At 38.9% G+C, this 13,075-nt stretch overlaps 1 long non-coding RNA gene across 1 annotated transcript; it reads left to right on the forward strand.

The window, feature by feature from the left end:
* The first annotated feature begins 9,775 nt into the window (after positions 1 to 9,775).
* On the forward strand, positions 9,776 to 12,562 carry LOC135783787 (uncharacterized). The gene is made up of 7 exons (XR_010545794.1): positions 9,776 to 10,165; positions 10,335 to 10,415; positions 10,556 to 10,629; positions 11,246 to 11,338; positions 11,507 to 11,570; positions 11,637 to 11,735; positions 12,407 to 12,562. It is a non-coding gene; the product is annotated as an uncharacterized lncRNA (long non-coding RNA).
* The last annotated feature ends 513 nt before the right edge of the window (positions 12,563 to 13,075 follow it).

Below are 13,075 nucleotides of genomic sequence, written 5' to 3' on the forward strand. Positions count from 1 at the left end.
TGTTATATTGTGTCATCTTCATCAAAATAAAATGGATAAAAAACGTAGACCCCACAACATTGGTATTTAAATAATGCTTATGTTGAACTTTACTCTTGTAAAAACAGATGCTGTAAGCCTCTTCAGTTCCACTCATGCTCATACACGGACATTCAAAACAGTATAATTCACTTTTTATGTAGTTTACATCTTACAAATCATGTTTAATGTGATTAAGCAAGCAAACGACACGTGATCAGCCATGCTTGACGTAAATGCCGCAAACTACGGGAAGCACAGCGCGTCCGACTTCACGTCTCCGTTTTCAGCTCCTCCCCGCCTGCACGCGGCTAGTCTCCCCGATCGGTTACATCCAGCCGCAGCCGATGTCGAACACACCTATTGTGTACATAAATGCCACGTTAGTATAACACAGAAAATAGAAACACTTACTTTATAGTCAGATGTCCCTTTATCCCTGCAGGCTTTGGCTGTCGCTTCCAGTTTAGGATTATAAAATATGTATCCAGGACGCCACTGTCCATATACGGTACGAAGCTTGGTAGGAGCAAGCAACATTCAGTTTCTGATATATTTTTGAGAGTGCTTGGTCAAACATGTAAATATTCCCAAAGAAGAAAATGCCACATCCTGCACACAAATGCGAAATATTATACAGAAAGCACACAGCAAGAGTACAGCCACTTATAGTCTGTCCAAGCTCATATACTCCACAGACGCGCTGGCTCAGCGCTTGTGCTAGTAAGACGAAACACGTCTGTGAAATTAACACCTGTAAATACCTCTCTTCTGGCCCTGGAACATTCACCTAACAAACGTCCATATCCTCATCTGATGCGGAAATGTTATACAGAAAGCACACAGCGAGGGTACAGCCACTTCTAGTCCGTCCAAGCTCGAGCCTATCTGGGCTTTTCTACGCAGCAGAGGCCGAGGGTTACGGCATCTTCCCCAGGCTCCAGCCTACTCCTCTGGCTTCTGTTCCTCCATCTGCTCAGTTCTTTGCTGTATTGTGGCTCATAAAGGTGTCATGAACAGCGGATTAGAGCATCACACTTGCAAAATCACCCTCTTTCATATCATATCGATTACCTTCCGCTATTATTGTGACATGAAGTCTGGCTCGCTCCACAATGTCTGTTAGCTTAGCCTAGCATAAAGATGGCGGCTGATCTTTTTTTCATCTGTGTTCGGATATCTTCATAAGTCCCACCCACTTATCTGTAATAGGTCTGTAGCCTAAGTGGGTCCCACCCATAGCCCCCACCTTGGAAAAATGCAAGAACGTCTGGCTGCAGACCATAGGGGAGTAGAGCTCCACTATCACACAGGAAACACGTGACCTCCACTAGCGGGCAAGCGGAAATACGTCACCTCCACTAGCGGGCAAGCGGAAATACGTCACCTCCACTTGAATTTATGAAATGAAGATGGCGTCGCCGGGAGGTCTTGGTTCGAACTTGAATTCAGGTAATCATTTATAGGCTACACTGAGAAACTGACGTTATTGTAACCTGCAATGTAAGCAGAACACAAATGAATAAATAAACAATTTATATATATTTTTTTCTTCTGACAAACAATTTATGTCTCGCGAATGTTAACGTTGGCTGATCATGACAACATATTCGTAACCTATGTTTTGATGGCTTATTGTGTTAAAACAAAGTAGTAATGAAAGTGTCACAGGTGACGTTTTGAATGGACGACGGGCGGAACCCGGCTTCCACATTTTGTATGAACGACGGGCGGAACCCGGCTTCCACATTTCGTTTCCGGGGTTTCCCCGAAGTCAAATTAAGCCTGATTGCGCGCAGGTGGGGATAATTTGCACAGCGGTCGCTGGTAGGCTGACGAGGGGAAGAGTCAGCGTATAAAAAGACCTTTGTAGACATCAAACGGGGTGCTTGTGGTGTACTTGTCTACGCTGTGTTGCTGCTTTGCAGACAGACCAGGTTGGTTGGATCGTGCTATTGGGGAAGAGAGAAGAAAAGGGACAGTCGGTTGACGAAGGAATATTGAGGAGTTTCATCAGAGAAGGAGTGAACACAGAGCCATCAATAGTGTAGCGAATAATAGTTGTGGACAACTAAGCGTGAGTAACAGATGTGGTACTTATCTGAGCCATACTTGTACGAAGAGTTGTTTTTGTGTGTTCCGTTGTGTGTTTGAGGTCCCTGGCCCCACTGGAGAGGACAGCGTGGGTGAGCCGCGGGTTGACCGGAAGTACGGACGAAGGACCTGATGGGAAGCACCGTTCGCTAGTAGAGCAGTGGCCCTGTGGGGAAACAGAAACACAGGTGAGCCAGGGGAGAGAAATCAACACGCCGGGCCTGTGAATACACACATCTTACTCTCATTGGCGGTCCAGTTGCTGCCCAACCATCCTCTCGAGATCGTCGTAGCCAGGTGGCAAGGGCGATTTAAAAACCACGTGAAGTTTATAAGAGTGCTGTGGGTGAGTTTCACTGATTGATGGCGTTTACGCTTTACTTGCTGTGTGTATGCTGTGCTTGTAGCGTTCAAACTGCCTAGCCTCAGACGAGTCGCGAGATGACGACATCCGTTGTGGCCTGGGTCCTAAGGAGAGCGAGGATATTTAGCCCTGTGCCCGGGGTGTGTCCACGAGAGCTTCGTTTATTCCTAGAGCAGACAGTGGTGAAGCCCAGTGAGTATTACCAAGAGTGTACTGTGCGGACTGTGGGTTGTAGCAGTGTATGTATTGACCTTTCCACCAGAAGCTCGTGGTGAGCGGAGCCCCGACGAAAGTTCGCCCCAACTCATGACCCCGGTTGGTGAAGAAGGAGGGGGAGTTCGGGAAGCGTTCGGCTCCGTGTCATCAGTCCCACTAGTCCCTACGACGCCCAGACAGTTTGAGTGGATGGGCGAAGGAATACGGTGTACCAGCACTGTAGCGAAAGCCCACTGTTTGTAAGGGAAGCTCTGTGTACGAAGATCCCCAGTACTGTGAGTAACGTGACCTGTAAAGTAAACCTGTTCTGTGCTTATAGCAAATATCTACCTGTACAAGTGAAGCTCTGTGTGTGTACGAAGATCTCCAGTGCTGTGAGTAACGTGACCCGTGAAGTAAATCTGTTCTGTGCTTATAGCAAATACCTACCTGTACAAGTGAAGCTCTGTGTGTGTACGAAGATCCCCAGTGCTGTGAGTAACGTGACCTGTGAAGTAAACCTGTTCTGTGTTTATAGCAAATACCTACCTGTACAAGTGAAGCTCTGTGTGTGTAGGAAGATCCCCAGTGCTGTGAGTAACGTGACCTGTGAAGTAAACCTGTTCTGTGCTTATAGCAAATACCTACCTGTACAAGTGAAGCTCTGTGTGTGTACGAAGATCCCCAGTGCTGTGAGTAACGTGACCTGTGAAGTAAATCTGTTCTGTGCTTATAGCAAATACCTACCTGTACAAGTGAAGCTCTGTGTGTGTACGAAGATCCCCAGTGCTGTGAGTAACGTGACCTGTGAAGTAAACCTGTTCTGTGCTTATAGCAAATACCTATCTGTACAAGTGAAGCTCTGTGTGTACGAAGATCCCCAGTGCTGTGAATAACGTAACCTGTGGAGTAAACTTAACCTGTGTATAAACCCTTACTTACCTGTTCTGCCGAAGGTCCCGGGTGGACGAACAGCGTTTGACATCGAAGTACTTTACCTTGTCTGACCTTTGTTTGATTCTGCCTCCAGGAGAAGCGGAGCGCGCCACGGATTGTTGGGCCAGAGCCCCTACGGAGCCCCTGTCCCCAGTCTTTCCCTCAAGTGGCCCTGGAGGTGAAAGAGAGACACATTAATTTTAAATTGCCCTTCCCCCTTTCCCCCCTTTCCTTTTAAATATTTAATAAAGTTTATTTTAATTGTAGTATACTCGTCTGTCTGGTCATTGGGGTGGTCTTGGGAAACTCCTCGAGGTGGAAGAGTTGAGAGGGGTGTGACCCTTAGCATAGTTGGGTCCGCCCCGGGGTGTGACAAAAGTACACGATCGTTTTGTATATGTGTGTGTTGGGTTTGTTGTTTAACTTAAAAAGTAATACAAGGAGGCTGTTTTCACATTTAATTTTTCACTCCTTTATAGGTAACGTTATTGTCACAATGAAGAGTTCGGAGTCAATAGCAAGTTAACAATGTTTATTTAGAAAAGAGATAGGTGCAGAGCAAGTCAATGTTTCAAGAACCACACACGGCAATCGACTGGAGGAAATCCACTGCGGATGCAAATGTACCCTTACGAAAATTAACCATGGTTTTATTGTGGTAAAGTGTAGTAACCATGGTTTTTTGGTGTATTGATTACTATCAGCAAAACCATGGTTTTATAACACTAACTATGGTGTAACTATGGTTTTGAAAACCATGATTGTCAAAACCATGGTTATTTTGTAGTTACTATGGTTTTACTACAGTAACCATGGTTTTTTGATTTTAACTGTAGTAAAACCATGGTTAATTTTCGTAAGGGTAGCTGACGCAACCCGGAAGTAGCTGGTGTACCGCCTGAATATGAAGCGAACCAGCTGTTCCGAAAAACAATCAGAGTCAATAGAGTTCATATAATCCACAATGTTCGATACCTGGAGATAATCACTCACGGGATGGTGATAGCCGGAGAAACCCGGAAGCAACTGGTGTACCGCCTGAATACGAAGCGAACCAGCTGTTTCCGAGAAACAAACAGAGTCAATGGAGATAGTAAATATAATCCACAGGCGAGAAGATCCCGGGTGAAGACGAGCCTCTGGATGCCGAAACCCAAACCTGAGGTAACTAGAGAGAAAGCACAGAAACGTCCGACAAGACAAGGCAAGGTGAACAATTACCGAAATGAGCGACCGGGGTTAGTGAACACATGAGGAACCGTTGACACCGGTAAATAAACAAACACATACCTAGGGGTGCACCGATCCGACTTTTTCAGTCCCGATACCGATGCCTGGGCTTTGTGTAGCTGTCGATACCCGATACCGATCCGATACTATTGTTGAATTAATAAAAAACTGTATACCTTCCACCTTACCTTCTTTGAAGAGACTAAAGGCACCATTCTTTACTAACTTAACATACCCAGGACAAAATAACAGATGTTTGCAAAGTGTTGAATTATTATTTATTAAAAAACAATTTTGCATTCAAATCTAAAATAGAATGTAAACAAACTTCTTTAAATAAATAAAATGTAGCAGTGGAAAAAAACTGTGTATTGGTCAAACATACAATAGTAATATGACAGTTACCAATAACTGTAAACATCTGAATTCTTATAAATAACAATTGTGCATTCAAATATAAAATAAAATGTAATAAAACTCTTAAATTAAAATAAATAAAATGTCGCCTCAAGAAACAAAACAATAGATTTACTGTAATAGAGTGGAGACAATAGAGTAGACTGTCAGAAAGACACCGGAGAATTTACAGAAAACCGTAAACCATCTCTGGGTGCAGGCGCCTACAGTGCAGCAAGTTTGCAAAGACTATGGGGCTGGCTTCTGGGGAAATGAACAACGTGGAGTGCTTTTGGGGTTTTACTCCTCAGATGACCACCCTGGCTACTGGGATTGCTTCATAGACAGAATAGTTTGTGTGTGTGTGTGTGTGTGTGTGTGTGTGTGTGTGTACCTGGTAATTATCACGTTGTGGGGACCAATTGTCCACACAATGATAGGAATACCAGTGTTTTTGTGACCTTGTGGGGACATTTTGATGTCCCCATGAGGAAACAAGCTTATAAATCAAACAAGATGATGTTTATTGAAAATCTAAGGTACAAGAAAGGTTTTTGTGATGGTTGGGGTTAGGGAATGGGGCAGGTAAGGGGAATAGAATATACAGTTTGTACAGTATAAAATGCATTACGTCTATGGAATGTCCCCACAAAACATGGAAACCAGAATGTGTGTGTGTGTGTGTGTGTGTGTGTGTGTGTGTGCAGGCACAATGTGTCTTTACTTTAACACTTGTGGTCACTTAAAGTTCATGTATGTTGTTAATATAGCATAAGATGTTTTTTGTATTTACTCAAAAACAATTAAAATTGGTAAAATTGTGGAAATTGTGGATTCTTCATTATTTCACTGTAGCTGATTTGTATGAGCAATTCCTTGCAAATGTCAAACTTATCACGAAAAGTAAAGTTTTTAATCACACTGGTATCTCATATGTCAATATATACATGGTTCAAATACCCATGCAATGTCTGTTAAAAGTTTTAACCATGTTTCCCCATATTTTTATATTTTCAAAGAAAAACTGTCATGTCTGTAAATCTTTTTATTCCTCATAAATGTGCATACAAAAATTTAAATAAATATAGTTTGTTCATTGAAGATCCATCCCTTCCCCATTTTTGGGGGTATTATTGCTCCTGGGTAATGCATTTTAATTTATAGAATTCTTACAGTGTATTGTCTCCCAAAACCAGTGTCCTTTTCTGTCACAACCAAAATGCATACATGATTCCCTCATCTAAAATAGAAAATTTGAGTATAAACTGATAGCGATTGTCTGGACTCTTAACATTAGATATTTAGAAAACTTTAAAAAGGTTGTTAAATGTATTGGTAATGACTGTATTCTATTGAGTTTTCACTGCAAATGTCACATCCATAACCCTGGGATGACTCATGTTGTTATTTAGCTTTAAATGCAAAATTCTGATTTAGTTCTAAATTATTTCATTCATTTGATGTTCATATCTGAATGTCACAACATAATGTTTACTTTATAAAATGTATGGAATGTTACATTGGTAGTTGAACTGTATAGTTAAAAACAAACATGAACAAAAGGCAGAGGCACTCAAAATACAGGTTTTAATTCCACTGCTATGTTTAAATGTCTAGTGCAAATTGCTGGAGAGAAAGCATTCAGCCCCTTCGTGTCATAAAAACCATAAAAGCTTAGTATACCGCTTTGGTACGATTATTTAACTATCACACACTGACATTTTGGTGTGACTTTTGTGACTATATAAAATTTTATGTTTATCATAATTTTAAATGTACATACAGAAATGTTATTTTTGGCTTTTGTGCAACCCCTTTTTTTAAAGATTTAAACATGAGATGTATTTTGACACTACTGAATTTTCTAAAAACCTGAAAGTTATTAGAACAATGGCTGTATTTTAGGACTTGGCACTTAATCTGGACTGAAAGACTGTTGGACACTGGTATATTATTTTATTGTTATATGACAATGATGACAATTTGTGTTTGTTTCTTTTTTGTTCTTTCAAGCATTTAATAAAACCCCTGATTATTTTAACTACCTTTATAATACGTGAAGATTAGGTGACGCATTTCCACTGACCCGCTAGTGGAGGTCACGTGTTTCCTGTGGAGCTCCACTCGCCCGTAGTCTGCAGCCAGACCCATCTCGAAAAATGAGGAATGAGTGTCTGCAGTCTTTCACCCTCGACAAAGATATAGCACTTCCTTCTTTCAATGACGCAAAATGACGATTTTTACATCATTGAAAGAAGGAAGTGGAACACTGAAATCTGTATTTATCCCGTCTCAGGGGAAACTGAGGGAATGATGCATGACCATTCAAAAACATGGGGTTCTAACAATACAAAGCTTAACGCAAATCGGTGAAGTATCCCTTTAAGAATAATATTTGAAATTCAATATTCTTTACAGTTTCAGAGTATATAATTTATAGATCATAGTTTTTTTATTACAAAGTTTTTCAGAAGGCTATGATGACCATTTAATACTACCACATGAGAGCAGCCAAACATTTTATTGATCTCAAAATATTTGAGCCTATGAGTCTCTTGATTTGTGCTTGGTAGATTTAAAATAGTCGTTTAGTGTTTGTGAGCCCTGCTGAAAAAACCAGCATCAAACCAGCATGGGAATTATGCTGGTTTAGCTGGTGGTCACCAGCATACCAGCACCAAAACACAACATATGCTGGTCTTGCTGGTATGACCAGCATGGGATGCTGGTGCTAATGCTGGTTTGGTGCTGGTTTAGTTGGTGCTAATGCTGGTTTGGTGCTGGTTTAGCTGTTGCTAATGATGGTGCTGGTTTAGCTGGTGTTCACTAGCAAACCAGCACCAAAACACAACACATGCTGGTCTTGCTGGAATGCTGTTTTTTTCAGCAAGGAGAAAGGAAAAATGACAAGTCTTGAATCATTTTCTTAATGACTAAAATATTCTGAACAAATTCCTCAGTCACAGGTTCTTGGTTTTGCTATGGTAATACTAGATCAAATACAGTGCATGCATAATTGAGGTGAAAGGTGATGACAATTATAGGGCCCCCACTGCCCAGAGGGCCCCTTCATTCTGTTAATAATATGTAGTATTAGATAACATTTTGGGGAACAATATGCAGTGTGACATGAGTGAATAATGTGTCAATCTAGGTCTATAAATGGATGCCAGCGGATGAGGTTGCTGTGACATCGCGTCCCGAAGCTATGAATAGGAAGTGAAAACTAGGTCAAACAGCTTCTGCTAAAATTAAGAAAGTGCTACAGGCACAAAGATTTAAGGCAAAGAGGCAGCATCTCCTTTCCTATCTTAAGGAAAAAATATTACAATTATAACTGAGATGTTCCCTTTCGGGGGAACTTAATGCTGTGTCATGGAAATTACATTTTGGGGAAATTACTTACTTTAGGGAAATTACTTTCTGTTCGCTAAAGATCCACTGATTCCAGTAATCCACTTCGTGTTTTCCCGCCCGCTCCGCAGCATCTCTGTGTCCACTCTCTGCCTGGAGAGCGAAGATGACAGATTCCGAAGTTCGTTGCATTAACAGGTAGATTCATTACATTATATCAGTTGTTAAACCGCAGAATTAGTAATTTGGAAGTTTGTTTATGTATTTCTTCCGGTAATGGTTTGCTGTCGGTGTTCTAAAAGTGCTAACAACTTAGCAAGCAAAATAGCCTCATTCTTCCCAGCGGGCATATGACCGACCTTCAACGTTGAAATTTGGTTGAAATTAGGTCAGTTGTTTGTTCAACGTTGAAACAACGGTGAATGGTAAACGGTTGAAAAAGGTTAATAAAATGCTTAAAAATCAACGTTGAAATTTGGTTGAAATAACGTCAGTTGTTTGTTCAACGTTGATTCAACGTTGAAACAACGTTGAAACAACAGTGAAGTAAATGGTTGCAGAGAGACAATAAAATAATGTTTTATAATATGTGAATCATTCAGAAAAAAAAAGTAAAAACTCATTTTATAATATTGATGAAATTATAAAAAAATGTAACAAATAATTGAATATACAGGTAGCAAGGTAATCTCGCGAGATTACACGAGACTGGACTGTTTTAACGGCTGTCTGCGAGATCTTGCGTATCACACGAGAAAATGCTTCAGAGAAAGAAGAGGTAAGGAAATATAAGTCAATGTAAACGTATAACGTTATTTTATTCACATATACAAAGTGGTATGACAAAAAAGCACGATGCCAAATCGGGTTTTTTTTCTGTTAGTTGCGAATGTATTCGTTATAGTAGTTAATTTACTAGTCCACGGGATGTTCCCGCCGAAATTGGATTTCGTTATTATGAATATTAATAAATTAATATGAGGTGTGTTTTTATCAACTTAACCACTTGGTTGTTTTTGCTTCAGAAAAACACCTAGTTATAAATGTAAGGGCTTTTTGGACAACTTCGGTGAAAAAGTGTTGATTTCGTAGTTCAGTCAGCGTAACTTATATCCGAGAGGTCTTACAGGCGCCACAGACACCTATCAGCCTGGAGGAGCACCTCGAGTACGGTGCGGTCCGGTCCGGTCAGTGTTAGCTGCTTAGTTTCTCAAATTACTATTACTGATAAAGTGTTAAAACTTAGATGAGATGTTGGTGTTTTATGGCTCACGAATTCGCAATAACGGATACGTATAGCAGTTCGTGTTAATGACATTAATCCAAACTTATTGATGACGTGATAACATGGGCGTCGAATCCAATATTAATCATGCTGAGGTTTTCTCGACGGGGTAATGTGTATAAATGCAGTTATAAAATTAAAAGGGACAAGATAGTCGACGTGACCCTCATGTTTCCATGGCAATCACTCAATTATGCTTATGACGCTCACCTGCGGTCATTCGCGCAGTATCCACGATTTTAAGCGGCTTGAAACACTTAAGTTAACTCCTTTGTACGAAAATATCATGTCGTGTAAGTTTGCATGTTCTATTTGAATTGAAATACATTGTAACGGTGTAATTTTTCTTACTTGTTGAATAGTTAGCAAGTTTTAATGGAAATAGAAAATAATGGTTATCTAGACAAATGCTCTTGTTTTTAGTATATTTTTATAACTCTTTTGTAATGTCTTCGTTATCAGAGCCCTTCAAATTAGAATAGTGATGATGATCTTGTCAATGCTGAGATTTTCATGCATCAACAGCTACTACATCTGGATCAGGTAATGTTGTGTTAACCCTGCTATTCTACAGTATTTACTTAAATGCAGTATGCAAGTGTATGTATTCATGTTCTGATAAAAGTCATTATAGAATTCTCTTCCAATATTGCACTAATTTTTCTTTTTTATATTTTGTCAAGATTGAACAAGAAACAGACAGCAAGGGTTGTCAGGTCAGAAACAGAATGACACACAAACACAAGAAACTTCACAGGTGAGAATTGAGAGTGGCTTTTTAAAAACACCTGCTACTTGTTTCTCAAGACTGGTTTATCATTGTCATTAGGAAAATATAAGAAACTAATTTAGGATACAATGGTTACTTTTCAGCACAGCAATTAATTTCTTTTGTATGCCACTATTCCTTCTACAGTATGTAGGCCTACATATTTCAAACACTTTGTTTTCAGTAGACAGAGACAAAAGTAAATCCAGTGTTCAGAGTGGATGTTGATGCAAGTTTTATAGAGGCTTCATATTGACAGGAAAAAAATGGGTCTTTGTGGTGGTGTACGTGACAGCATTTATTTGTTCTTATCTTTATGTATTATGGCTTTAATCATAATTTTTTTTAATTGTCAATGAGCTACCACCTACCCTGGTAATGCACCACCAAGATACCATGTTGTAATAGAAATCCGTAATTTACCATTTCTTTTTTGTGAAACGTTTCCCCTAAAACCTTACAATGAATTTAATATTTGTTTTGTAACCAAATCAAATTCTACTAATCCTAATAATTAAGATGCAGTGTTTTGTATTTCACAATTTATGTTTTCTTTTTAAAAGGGGCTATGACTTGTTTTTATTTTATGTGTTTTAAATTGTAGGCAGATCAACATGCAATTTGAAGACGTGTGATAAAATACAGAGAGGTGAAGTAGTGTGTCTTTCCAGATCCCCAAATCATTCCTTCTTAAAAGGTAATGAATAGTGTTATGACAAAAAATGTAAACATTCTTAATTTCTTTAAAAGTTGTACTTGGGCCACAGTTTTCTGTATTTCTAACCAAAAGATTACATTTATATTTCTATACTAATGAAATATGTTTTTCTTTTTCCAAACTTTATCAAATGCAATGATCGCTAAGATGAGCCTGAAGAGGAGATTTGGGAAGATGCTGTTTCGTAAGTCGCTTTGCCAGATCACCTGTGGTAAGTTTGTAAAACATGTATTAAAAATAGGATTAAAACATCTCCTAATCAAAAGTTTTTGATCAGGTCGGGATGTCTGCTAACAAGATGCCTTGCTGGTCTGGGCGAGTTTAAAGGCTTACACAGACAATCCAGAAGTTCTGAAGTCCATCTTCGATTTCATTGGTAAGGGACTACACAAAAGGCTGTTTGACCCACACGTAAAGCAACCTGTCAGTGTTTGATTTGTTAAGCATCTCTTTTAGGGGTGTTGAAAATATAAAGTTAATATCACTTAAGCATTCAGTATTGGATTCATTTGTAACCACATCGATCAGAAGCACCATTCACTACCATAGTATTCTTTATCCTACTATGTAAGTCAATGGTGCTTCTGGTCAGTTTGGTTGCAGACATTCCTTAAAAAATCTTTGTGTTCATCAGGACGATTTAAGGTGTAGAAACATCTCAGCAACCTCAGTTGTTGCAAAGGGTCTGAATATGTATAATGTAAATATGATGTTTTCTTTTTTCATACATTTGCAAAAGTTTCTAAAATTCTGTTTTTACTTTGTAAAAATATCTAAACAATTACAGTATCATGCAACAACATAAAATTGAAAGTGAAAGGTGTATGATTTCTGAATGCACTGTAGATGATATTAATTGAACCTCATTGTCATCTTCGTAAACACAACAGCTTTGTTCTTTCATCAGATGGCTATGCAATGTTTCAAGTCAAGACTATCAAAGAAAACGCATCTTGCCCTGATGTGCAATAACAAGATTTTTTTGTACATGGGCTATAATGCAGCATTTTTTGAAAATTAAATATCTTGTGTTTTTTCCCTTTTTAGATGCTGTCATCATATTAAGTACAGCATGAGCCAGAATAGATGGGTGGTGGTGGCCATAAGAAGACTGTCAACTAAACCAACAACAAAATTCATATTTGCAGTTTTTCTTGAATAAAGTTTTTCTATTCAGATTAATAAAATGACTTTTAAACATGATTTTGTTTCATATTTTATGATTTTATTATATATTTAGAAAATTCCACTTCTGCACTACTAAATGGAAACCTAACTGTTTGAAATAATGTGTTTTATCCATAAAAAATATTTTTAACAGCTGCTTTCATGTTTATTTGGAAAGGGTAGGCACCTGCCATTTTATTTGTCCACATTTAAACTTTACCTTTCTTAAGTGTTTAGTTTTATAAATGGGGTTGTACTGTAAGTTATGCGTAGCAAGTTGCATTCATATGATAATTGCACTAAAAATGACACGTTTACAGTAAATAATTTAGTGAGTATTGCAGTGTAAAGTAAAAATCTATATTTAGTGTTAAAAACAACAAGGAAATAGAAGGTTGAAATTGCGTCATGATATCAACCATAATTCACCTATGTTGAAAGTGTGACGTTGAAACAACGTCGTGATTTCAACGTTGAAATTTTTTGCAAAACCGAAAGGTAATCCAACGTTGATTCAACGTTGGTACCTGACGTTGATTCAACGTTGAA

This window comes from Paramisgurnus dabryanus, chromosome 2 (genome assembly GCF_030506205.2).
Source record: "Paramisgurnus dabryanus chromosome 2, PD_genome_1.1, whole genome shotgun sequence".
Classification (NCBI taxonomy): Eukaryota; Metazoa; Chordata; class Actinopteri; order Cypriniformes; family Cobitidae; genus Paramisgurnus; species Paramisgurnus dabryanus.